General features: G+C 37.8%; 1 pseudogene; it reads left to right on the top strand.

Annotated features, from left to right (window-relative positions):
* The first annotated feature begins 2,990 nt into the window (after positions 1–2,990).
* Positions 2,991–8,335, top strand: LOC127452914 (sugar transporter SWEET1-like; annotated as a pseudogene).
* The last annotated feature ends 4,285 nt before the right edge of the window (positions 8,336–12,620 follow it).

Here is a 12,620-nt window from a genome sequence, read left to right as displayed (position 1 = left end):
TCTATTTAAATCAATGGGAGAAATTGGAACGCTCAACCAAGAAGCTCTAGCGCACAACGGTCAACAGGGTAGGGTTGCGCCAGCTGTGCATAAGGTCTCACTTAAGTTGAGATGTAAAATTCACACTAAGGGCTTAGTAACTACTAGTTAGTTTGTAACTAAGTCAGTGCTTAATTTGGTTGCACCACCTGTTCTTAAGGCAATAGTTAACTAGTAGGTAGTAAGCTCTCTGTTTACCTGTATTTATCCAATAAACAGCCTTGAAATTTGTACACAGAAGTGTTAAAAAGCCATTAGTTAGTTTGCTCATGTACCTGTCAGCTGTAATAAATTATATCCCCATTAAAATACGATATGTAATAAAACAAGATTTCATTAATGGTATATTTAGCCTATGTAAGTAACAACATTCAATAACTGTATCTAAAATGAATAAGGGACAATAAATAAATAAATTCTAATAGCCTAAAACAGGCTGGAAAAATAGACATTTATTCATTTTAATATCTATTTCGTATGTTGAAACTTAACATCGGGCGGCGTACACAGGAAAGTGCACCGTTAGATCGGTTTCATGCTGAAGAGGTACGTTTTTTTTTTACATAATGTTTTCTCCCGTAAATGTAAACGAGTGTAAATGCCAACATCATCATATATGTTGAAAGGACTGAAGCCTGTCAACTAAAACATGAGCTCGCTGATGTCATAAAATATCAGTCTGCTTTTTTATTCCATTCGTTATTCCTGATCGGAGTCTTCCGTAAATATTTAGTTTATACGCAGGGATACGTCCTACCTAAGTTTAATGGTGCAACGCTCAAATATTTAGTAGTGCGTAAATTGTGACATAGTGCCCATTTACGCCACAATTGGGCTAAGTTGTAACTTACATATAGCTGGTGCAACCGGCCCCTGATGTAGAAAGGAGATTCTGCCTCACAGGTAAAAGAGCCAATCGTCTTTTAGATACAGACAACGCATGCGCGTTAGCTATACAAGCCGGGAAAATTGCGTGTTTTAGCATAATATGAGGTAAAGAAGCACAATTTATGATTCCAGTATTATTACATTTTATTTCTGATTTGAAATATGTTCTTTGATCGTAATCTTGACCAACCGTTTTTGAGATTTTGGTCTTTCTCCATTCAAGTAGATTGGAGCTGCACTGGCATGACTGGAAATAGTCTCCCGTGAGAGTTCCAAAGAAGGCCGACAGTGGACTGACTTGCTAAACAGACTCTGGCGAAAGCATCACATGAGGGCCACAACTGTTCATGATTTACAACAACACTTCAAGTTTAAACAGATAAAAATTACAGAATTTAAATTGTTATTACTATATAATTGAAAAAATATGTGTGTGCAGAATTTGGCATTAATTGTAAACTTTAAATTACTGTGTTAGGCATAAAATAACACATTCCTCTTTCGGATTTTTTATTTTTTATTAATGGCAGGGTAGTATAACACAAAAGTATAAATCTATAAACATATATTAAAGGTGCAATATGTAAAAATTTTAATGTAATATTCGTTTTTTTTTGCCAATGTGTGAACGGCTTGTAACGCACCTTAAAAAACGAGCCCTTCCCGGACTTCCTAGGTTGCCTTTTAAAGCCTGTAGACTGATTTTCATGCGAAGGGAGAGGGACGCTTTTGCCGGGAATATCCAAAGGATGTGACGTTTATGCGCACTCCCGAGAGCCTTGCCTCAGTGCTTCTCTTCCGCTATTCAACAGCGTCAACAAAATGCAACACTAGGTAATGTTATCTTAGAGATGGAATCCAGCAAACGTCCAGCTCCCAGCACAACACTGACTCCTACACAAACTCCAAGTAAGCCAAAAAAAAAAAAAAAAATTTATATACTGAATCCCATCTGGCTAAGCGGGAACGTGATCGTGGTCGAGCGAAAACTAGAGTGAACATCGGCAGGGCATTTGATTCCTGGAGGAACCTTTGTTTGGTTTTGGGGATCAAAACTGACCCTTAATTGACATTCTTCTTATTGGACAGATAAGCTTACATAACTTCAAAGCATGTGAAATATAGTGCCATAAGGATTGATCTGTGTAATTTTAGCTAACTTGATCTTGCCTGCTAACGCTGACGAATTGCAAGCTACCTTGCTTCGTAACTTTCAAATAATTTCAACAATCTTCTCTTTATATTAAAAGTCAGGTATACAGGATAAATTTAAGCAAATACACTGGTTTCTTGATCATAGTACAACATATGATATACAAAACATACAATAGTGCAACATAACAGTGCAACAGTAAACAGTCTGGTATAGTTTGGTAGTATGTAGCTGTATGTGTGTTTCAGTATGCTATGTTAGCTGATAAGTCGTTTTAGTTTAATCTCAAAGTTTGTTGTAAAACAATCATAAATGTGTAATTTTAATTTTGCTACCTCATCTGTCAGCATGATGCCGGTGGATCACATTGTCTCTTTGTATGTTACATCATTGTTTTGGTCGATGCTGGCTCGCTCATGTCTCTATGGAGTGTGTGCACGAGCGCGAGCACGAGCAACAGGTAGCTGGCTGCAGTTAACTTAACGGCCACAGGTGTCATTAATAACAAGGGTTTCTGAAACTTACATACTGCACCTTTAAATAATGTATATTATGAGAAAAGAAAAACACCATGTAAAAATGTTTATAAAAAAATGATGTATCAGCACGTTAGACAAATAATTTTAAAAAATAAGAACGTCCTGATAAAGGTTTTAAAAGTTAAAATTGCTTGAGCATACTCACTGCTTTATTTCGAAAACACAAATATTTTTCCCTCTTCTTTAACTACACATCCGGACTACAAATTGACGTCAGTGAGCAACGCTTGGTGGTAACCAATCAAAATGTAGGAATCAGTGAACGCTGATCGCAAACACTGAAATAGTGAAGGTGTCTTTCCATATTATTCGCTTGCTTGCAGAGGTATCTTAATAGTGCCACAGGTGTTCATTGATTTGCTTTTCGGTCTATGTGTTTTCTGCAGCTGCTATCATGTGCGTGCATCATATTAACCGTCGGGATGTTCTTGACTGGATTGTAATGTTATCTATGAACAATTGTGAAGCTGATCGAAACGGTACGCATGTAAAATTTTAAAAATGTTTGCTTTAGTTCCGTTGCTCTCGTTATATTGTTAGGTGTCGAATGTAGTGGTTACAAATCTTATGTTGTTGCTGCTAATAGAGGCTGTTTTCACTCCAGCTTTTAATAAAATCCTGAAGCCAACACCTCCTTGCAAAATGTACCATGGTAACCATAGTTTCCTTCCAAATAGTTTCTACAATTATTGTTACTACCGAAAAACTATGGTAACAATATTAGCCACCACTGTCATAAAAAAAAAAAAAAAAAAAAGAAAGAAAGAAATTAAACAGAACGACAAATATTCTTAAAGCCTCTTTTATAAATATATACTGTATGCATGTAAAAATGTGTAGCTTATGCAAGGCACCTGAAGCCAATGACTGACGCTTACTATGAATGATATGCTTTATGAGACATGATTTGCACGTGCATAATTGTATCCATGTCCCGTGATCCATAGCACCCAACTGAATTGCTTCTCTGTGTTTGCAGGACAGATTTTAAGAAAATGAAAGCCACTCAGAATGCAGATAATGTTCAGTTTCTGCCCTTCCTTACCACATGCTTAAAGTATGTATTTGGTACATGTGAGGGCTAATAAAATTAGCTGCAACTCTCATTTGGTAATGTTGTGTATGTGTATGCAAGCGGTTTAGTCTGAATGACTTGCATGGGCCATCCTGTATCTTTGTGTGTGATTAGTAATCTAGGTTGACTGTACTATGGGGAGATGGAACGGTGACACTTGTCAACACCATTGGAGCCACATTACAGAGCCTATACATCATCACCTATTGTTATTATACCAAAGAGAAGGTGCATCATATAGTGCTGTTCACTCTTTTTATAATCATTAATCAACTCTTACTTATTGATGTACAACAAATATGAAGGTTCTGAAATAAATTGAAATGATCAGAGAATACTTGAATTAGTCCATATTTGTAACATAACCATACCACTGTCATTGTAAATCAAATAGGAAAGAGCCTAATCTTTTCTTTTTTTAAAAATGTGTCTGTTTCAGAGGCGTGTGTTCACACAGACACTGGTGATGGTGTGTGTGTTAAGTGTAGGCTGGTTTTATTTCAGTATGGTGATTCCTCATGGAGAAGCACAGCTCTCTCAGTTGGTCCTCGTCTGCAGTGTTCACCATCAGCATGTACCTCTCTCCACTCGCCGATCTCATAAGTACACACACTAATACATGTGACCAGCATTAATCATATTGAAAAAACACAGTCAGCAAGTATCTGCTCATGTTTGCTGAGAATTGCATATTAGCAACCAGTCTATAACTGCACTGCCTGATTTAAGTCTCAGAAATACACTGTAGATTCAAAAGAACTGGCTCATGAAAGTCTTTCGTTTGGAAATCGGGCTACACTGCTCACGCCGTGTTTCACATTGTAAATTCAAAAGAACCAGTTCATGAGAATCATTCATTTGGGAATCAGGCTACACTGGTCACGCTGTATGTTTCACACTGTAGATTCAAAAGAACCGGTTCATTAAAATATGAACAATCTGGATCTCCATGTGAGTCAGCTGTTCCTGCTCCTCTCCTAACGGGCTCTACTCCCTGCACTTTCACTAATTGCAGATTCAATTATTAGACCTATTACCATTAATATTGTTATTGTTCTTAAGGATAATATAACAAAGGATTGCAATAATTTCAGTAAAGACTGTGAGCCTATGCTTTCTTAAAAATGATTTTTAATATTAGGCTATGCATCATATTTTTTTCTGTACAATGTTATTCTTAATGTGCACTGTTCCATGTGTACCTCTATCACATTACCGTGTGTTATATTATCCAGGCATTAATCCAGACATAAAAAAAGTAGTTGGCTTCAGGAGTCAGTTTGGAATATACTTGTAGCAAACTACATGTACAAATATAAATAGGACGTATATTTATACAACAGAGCTCTTTGCTCATGTCACTCGCATAAAAACACAGATTATATACTCAGAATGCATCATCACCATGGAAAGAACATAATGAAACAGTTATGCCAAATTAGGTAATTGAATGCTTTAACAGTGTTTAATATCAGATCAAATCAAATCACTTTATTGTCACACAACCGTATACACAAGTGCCGGGAGAGAGGCAGCGGTGTTCACAGCAGAGTTTTTATTCCCTTTAAAGTCCGTGATGATATTAATTCCCTGCCACATGCTTCTAGAGTTGGTGGTGTTAAACTGTCCTTCAGTCTTGTTCCTGTACTGACGTTTTGCTGGTCTGTTTTTCGGAGGGCATAGCTGGCTTGTTTATGCTCCTCCGCATTCCCGGAATTAAAAGCGGAGGTCCGCACATTAAGTGCCACATGAACATCGCTATTAATCCAAAGTTTCCGGTTCGGATAGATCCGTGTTTTTTTTGGTCGGAACGACGTCCTCTATGCACATTCTGATGAAACACGTTACGCTATCAGCATAAAGCTCGATGTCGTCAGAAGCAGAATGGAAGAGTGGTCCGATTTGCCAAATGGTGGGCGGGGGAGGGAGAGTAGCAATGGTCCAAAACCCGGTCCCCTCGTGTGTTAAAACTAATGTGTTGGTGGTATTTTGGTGTGACTGTTTTGAAACTGGCTTTATTAAAGTCCCCAGTCACAATGAACACGGCCTCAGGGTGCGCGGTTTCCTGCTTGCTTATAATCCCATACAGTTCCTTGAGTGCCCGGTCTGTGTCGGCTTGTGGCGGGATGTACACAGCTGTGATAATGACTGCTGTGAATTCCCTCGGTAACCAGAATGGTTGACACAGAAGCATGAGAAATTCCAGATCAGGAGAGCAGAAAGCCTTGATAGAATGTACGCTCCTCTGATCACACCAGGATTTGTTGATCATAAAACATACACCACCACCTCTGATTTTACCTGAGAGGTCTTTCACTCTGTCTGCTCGGTGCACGGAGAACCCCGTGGGTTCAATGGCTGAGTCTGGAATCTCTGCAGACATCCAAGTTTCTGTCAGGCAGATAATGCAGCAGTCCCTCGTCTCTCGTTGGAAAGAGATGCGCGCTCTTAGCTCGCAGAGTTTGTTGTCCAGAGACTGAACATTTGCCAGTAGAATACTGGGTTGCGGGGGTCGATTTGCACGATGCCTTACTCTGATGAGAACGCCGGCTCTGTTTCCCCTTTTCCTCCTGCGTTTCCGCGTCCGGACTGCCCAGACAAAGGGCTTCGCTGGCGTGTTTGTAAACAGCGGGTCGGCATTGAGGAATTTGAAGTCCGGTTTACGGTGTGTAATTGCAAAACCAATGTCCAAAAGTGTTTGTCTGTCGTAGACAATAAGGCAGACAACATCCAAGACAAAAAACATAAGAATTGTAAACAAAACAAACAAAACACTACAATGTTGTGTCGGAGCTCGCAACGCAGCAGCCATACTCGGCGCCATCATGAGTCCTAATATATTAATATCTAACAACTGAAGGTGCGGGCATGAGACTGGTATAAACGTTTGTTCAAATGAACCGGCTCATAAGAGTCATTCGTTCTGGAATTGGGCTACACTAGTCTCACTGTATGTTTCACATTGTAGAGTCAAAAGAACCGGCTCATAAGAGTCATTCATTCAATTAGGAATCGGGCTACACTGGTCTCGCTGTAGAGTCAAACGAATTGGCTTATGAGAGCCATTTGTTCAGGAATCGGGCTACACTAGTCACGTTGTGTGTTTCATGCTGTAGATTCAAAAGAACCGGCTCATGAGACTCATTCATTCATTTGTGAATCAGGTTAAACTGGTCACGCTGTAAGTTTCACATTGTAGATTCAAAAGAACTGTAAATTCTCATAAGAGTCATTTGTTCAGGAATCAGGCTACAGTGGTCACGCTGTGTGTTTTGCACTGTAAATTCAAAAGAGGGACTGTGCTACGTCTGAATAGCGTGCAGCAAACACTGTCAGAGTATTTTAGTATTCACTTCGCTTTGCCAGAAAAAGCACGTTGAAGAACCGTTAGTGGAAATGAAAATCATAAAGTTCCATTGTTTTCTTAATAAGAACTGTTTTTTGGTTTCTCAGTCTTAAAAAGGACAGCAGGAGGAAAAATCACTTACCATATCTTTTGTTATTGATGTCAGAAACTAAAAACCTGTCAAACTCCTTTGGTGCCAATTCATCTGTTATTCTGTAGAAGCCGGCTTGCCAAATTAAACCGATGCCAACATGGACAGGTTGTGTTACATAACCTTATCCTTGAAAATGTGAAAATAACAAAACTATGAAAGTTAAAAAAAGAAAAATTAGCTTAAGTTATTTTTGTTTACATTTATACAATTTTGGTATTGTGTTGGGTTGCGATTTGATGTCCTAAGTAAAATCAGTCGAGAACCACTGTATAAAATGTGAAATAAATGTGCATATTTTCTCTCCTTATTTTCACAGTGACCATAATAGTGTGAAAATCTTGCAGTGACATTCCAGCATTCCATCTTTTGTTTATCATGCTGTCCATCCTTCTTCTCTATGCCCTCACACAGTCTCCATCTTCCTGTTTTCAATCTCTCTCTCTTCCATAGTTATCAGTCCAGCTCTGTCTATCTGTCCTGTGCCTCGTGGTCTGTTTCCTGTCATTCTCTTACCTTCTTTTGTTTCTTCCTGTTTTTCCCTCCGTTGCTGTCTGCAAGTGTCAATAACAGCTTGTTATGGGATTGACTATATGTGTATGTCACAGGTTTGAATCCTACCTGTGTCATGTTCCATTCACATTTTCCCTCTTTCCCCAATATTCTCTGTATCCTCTCTACCGTCTCTGTCAAATAAAAGTGGCAAAACCCCAAAAAAGAAAAGAAAAATCATAAAACTTACTGAAAACATTGGACTGCTTGTGTTTACACTTTAAAAACAAAAAATCTTTCTCCTTCCTCAAAAAAACATTTGTGCTCCTTATTTCCACCAGTTGGAGATTGTGCGCACTAAGTCTGTGGAGCGACTGTCTTTTTTCCTGACTGTCGCTACAATCTTTACATCCGCGTCATGGACGCAGTATGGCCTTCTTCTACAAGACTTTTATATCATGGAAAGAGGCTGTCATGAAACAGGTGATTGTGGTGAAAACATAAGTGCTTTGTATGTCAGCCTCCCTTTCTCTCTGTCTTTCAGGTACCCAACACCCCAGGCATTTTTACCAGCCTCATCTGCTTCTTCCTTTTCTGGAGGTTTGGAGCTATCATTCAAAACAAGCCCTCCTATAAACTCATCCAAATCTGAGAGGGGATGGAGATTGATTCCGTTTGATTGAATCTAATTAAGTGCCTTCTCCACTTTCGTTTACACAAGCCACAAGAGCATCTGGTTCCTCGATATCAGACTTGAGTCTGACAGTCTTGAGGCCCTCTGAATAACACTTGTGATTGACCATATCAAACTTTTCCCCTTATGAAACAGGCACTTTAAAGATGATGTGTGTTAATCTGTGCCACTAGTTTCATCAAGTGAAATTGCAAGTTTATATACGTGTAATATATATATACACACACACTACCGGTCAAAAGTTTTGAAACACTTACTCATTCTTTATTATAATTTTTTTCACATTTTAGAATAATAGTAAAGTCATCAAAACTATGGAATAACATTAATGGAACTATGGGAATTATGTTGTGACTAAACAAAATCCAAAATAAATCAAAACTGTGTTATATTTTAGCATCTTCAAAGTAGTCACCCTTTGCCTAGAATTTGCAGACATGCACTCTTGACATTTTCTCAACCAACTTCTTGAGGTATCACCATGGGATGATTTTTAAACAGTATTGAAGGAGTTCCCATCTATGTTGGGCACTTAGTGACTGCTTTTCTTAATTATTTGGTCCAAGTCATCAATTTCAAAAACTTTTTTTTTTTAAATTATATTTTAGTTTTATAATGAAATAAATTAATATGGTGGCACAATTATATTTTTGTCTACAAAACTAATTTCAAATATTTAAGCATACGCCTTCAGATCAAAAGATTTTTAAGATCATGAGAAACATTTCAGTCAAGTGTTTCAAAACTTTTGACCGGTAGTGTATGCATGTATGTATGTGTGTGTATATATATATATATATATATATATGTATGTATATATACAGTACTGTGCAAAAGTCTTGGGCACATAAGATGTTTCATAAAAACATTTGTCTTAAGATGGTTATTTATATCTTCAGCTTTAGTGTGTCAGTAGGAAATATAAATGTTATACTCAAAACATTACTTTTGCAAATAGAAAAAATTAGAATAGAAGAACAGGGTGCTCTGCAAGAGATGGCATTGTCCCCACAGTGAACATCGTGTCAGTCTGAGATCACATGTAGAGACAGCCTAAATAGACAGAAGAACTGTGGTGAATTCTCTAACTGCCAACAACCAAGAAAAACTGTGTCCAGGTGTATCTAGGAGAATTGGTGTTGTTTTAAAGGCAAAGGTGGTCACACCAAATATTGATTTTAGCTTTTTTATGTTTACTGGACTTCGAATGATGTTAATTGATAAATGAAAACTATTTATGGCGTTATCTTTGAAGACATCCTCACTATGCAACATTTTTCACAAGTGCCTAAAACTTTTGCACAGTACTGTGTATATATAAAACTTTTAATAACAATAATTAAACTACTATTTTCAGTCAGGTTTCCCCTTTACACCCTCCCTGTCATCTGTTAGTTGGCCAGACAGATAGTCCTGCCCCAAACTTACACTAATAGTTGAGCCAATGTTGCCGTGTCAGGCCAGTCAAACAAACTATATTCTGATTGTGCCACATTGTTTACTCTTTGCGGAAAATCAATTTACAAATGGCTGTCTCTGCATATAAGGCTGGCATAGGAGAAAGTGTTTGAATAGAAAACATAGAAACAATGGCACACTTCAGCTTTAAATCTGGCTAAAACAGACAAGTGTGTTAGGCTTTGCCTGAACTATTATAGAGGCTTCTGTGGGTTAATCAGTGCCCAAATCTTCAAACATGACACCCCAAACTCAAACCTGTTTCCTGTTTAGAACATTTCTCTAGAAATTAGACCTTGAAGTTGCATGTGTTTGTATTAAACAGGTATCTTTTTGCCTTGGGTAAACAAGGTTCTGTGTGGCCTTTGTGAAAGTGTCATGATTTGTTAACCTTATGTAATGATTGTAGTGTTTACAGTTTATACGTTAATCATACTGTACTTCAGCTTTTATTAGCATAATCATATTTTTAAAATGTTCAAGTGGAAGTTTGGTAGCTCTATATTCAGTGCCCAACTCAGCAGAAAAGTGAAAAAAGTTTCTTTGAACTAGACCTTGGTAAACATAAATCTAAGTGCAGAAAATCAGAAATGCACAGAATAGCACAACCCACATCAGAGTTTTATTTTTTTTTATTTTAAGAGTCTCCTCTGTCCCAGCCATAATCTTTCACACCTCAGTTCACAGACCTCGGTATTGAGTACAGCATCAAGATGGCATTCCTATATCTGAGGAAATATTCTTTGCTCCTACCTTAAAGTCTTTGTCTGGACTATGTTACTTCACACCATCTTTATGAGAACCTCTATAACTTTATAATTACTTAACTTGTAAGAGACATGCACTGCTTCTTCATTAGTATTTTTGACTTCTAGCAAAAAAAGTCTAAACATCTTCAGATAAGATACATTTACTTTAGACATAAAACTGTATGAGATATTAAGTCTCGTTTTCAGAGAAGTCTAAAAAAATGTAATGAAGTTTATGCTTAAAACATAAAACAACTGTTTGGCAGTCGGTAAGAAAGATAAAGCAAGTTTAGTTATCTTACCCCATTGACAGCTTTTCTTGCTTTAAGCGTAATGCTCATTCAATTTTGTTAGACTTCTTTGAAAACAAGACTTAAAATCTTATGCAATTTTGCTTCTCGGTGTGTCTTGTTTTAAGGAGGTTTAGATGTATTTAATGGAAAAATGACAAAAATACTGAGTGATGCTGACTACCACCCCTGGAGTCATGAGTTCGAATCCAGGGCATGCTGAATGACTCCAGCCAGGTCTCCTAAGCAACCAAATTGTCCCGGTTGCAAGGGAGGGTAGAGTCATTTGGGGTAACCTCCTCGTGGTCGCTATAATGTGGTTCTCGCTCTCGGTGGGGCGTGTGGTGAGTTGTGCGTGGATGCCGCGTAGAATAGCGTGAAGCCTCCACACGCGCTGTGTCTCCACGATAACTTGCTCAGCAAGCCACATGATAAGATGCGTGGATTGACAGTCTCAGACGCAGAGGCAACTGAGATTCGTCCTCCGCCACACGAATTGAGGTGAGTCACTATGCCACCACGAGGACTTAGAGCACATTGGGAATTGGACATTCCAAATTGGGGAGAAAAGGGGATCAAATCAGGAAAAAATAAAAAATACTGAGTGAGAAAATTATTTTTGGAGTGTGGCTTAGTGGGTAGTGCATGTCCTCTGACAGGTCGCACAAAGACCCTTATGTGCGGGTGACCTGAGTTAGAATTATAACTCAAGTAAGTTCCTGACAGCTCATTTCCTGTCTCTTCTTCTTTGTCCTGTTAATTAAAGGCAAAAGGAAACCCGTTATAATAATATTCAAAATAATAATACTAAACAATAGCTTGACACATCCTCCCTCGGAGAATGAAGAACACCATTGTTGCACAAAATACGAAGGCTGTACTCTGTGATTTAGAGTGAATTTGTTTTGGTAGAAGCATTATAGGACCATAACTGACAGGAAACAAAAGGAGCAAACATTAACAAATTAAACAAATTACATATTGACATATTCACAACCCATAAAATGGCAGAATGAAAATCTTTAGAAGTCACTATGAACGTGCCTTTGTATGTGTTAAAATGGTACGATCTGTGATAGGCATAAACAACCAGGCTGTAAAATCTTATTGGGTCTTACTGTACATCTTTAGGTACTTTATTCTCTAAAGGCTCTTGTTCCCAATGGGCTTTGTGAATAAAAAATGGTTATGATGATGATTTATAACATATATATTTTTGTACTGTTAATGGATTCGATATTTTATGATTTATTGTACAATGTTTTGTGCTTTAATGCAAGCTTAAATATCTTAATAATCCTTTGTACCATTTTATACCCTATGCAATTATGTATATAATACTACATTATATTTAGAGGGATGTTCTTTCTGTAGTCATCTGAAAAATGGTTTAAATACATATTTATATAATATTCAGTGTCTGGCTGAGACTTAGAGAACAAGTTATGAGAGCTTAGCAGTGGAATGCGAGTGGTTTCTTCTGGCCTCAAAGAGGATCAACACCAATTGTGACCAGTGAAAACACTCGCAATGAAAACCCACTCACAATGGCACAGCATTAGGCGTATTGACAGACATTTTAATTTCTGTGGGAATTTACAGCACAATTATCTCCCACTATCAGGTGTTTGTTTTTGTACAGCTCTTCTGAAACACTTGTTTGTTTGTGTGAGTGTGCGTTTGTGTTGTTTGCGTGATTGTAGTTAGTCTTCGTTAATGGGAATGAATGCAGTGGGAACTGTCTGC

This window comes from Myxocyprinus asiaticus, chromosome 15 (assembly GCF_019703515.2).
Source record: "Myxocyprinus asiaticus isolate MX2 ecotype Aquarium Trade chromosome 15, UBuf_Myxa_2, whole genome shotgun sequence".
Taxonomy (NCBI): Eukaryota; Metazoa; Chordata; class Actinopteri; order Cypriniformes; family Catostomidae; genus Myxocyprinus; species Myxocyprinus asiaticus.
This window is presented reverse-complemented; position numbering and strand designations above follow the sequence as displayed.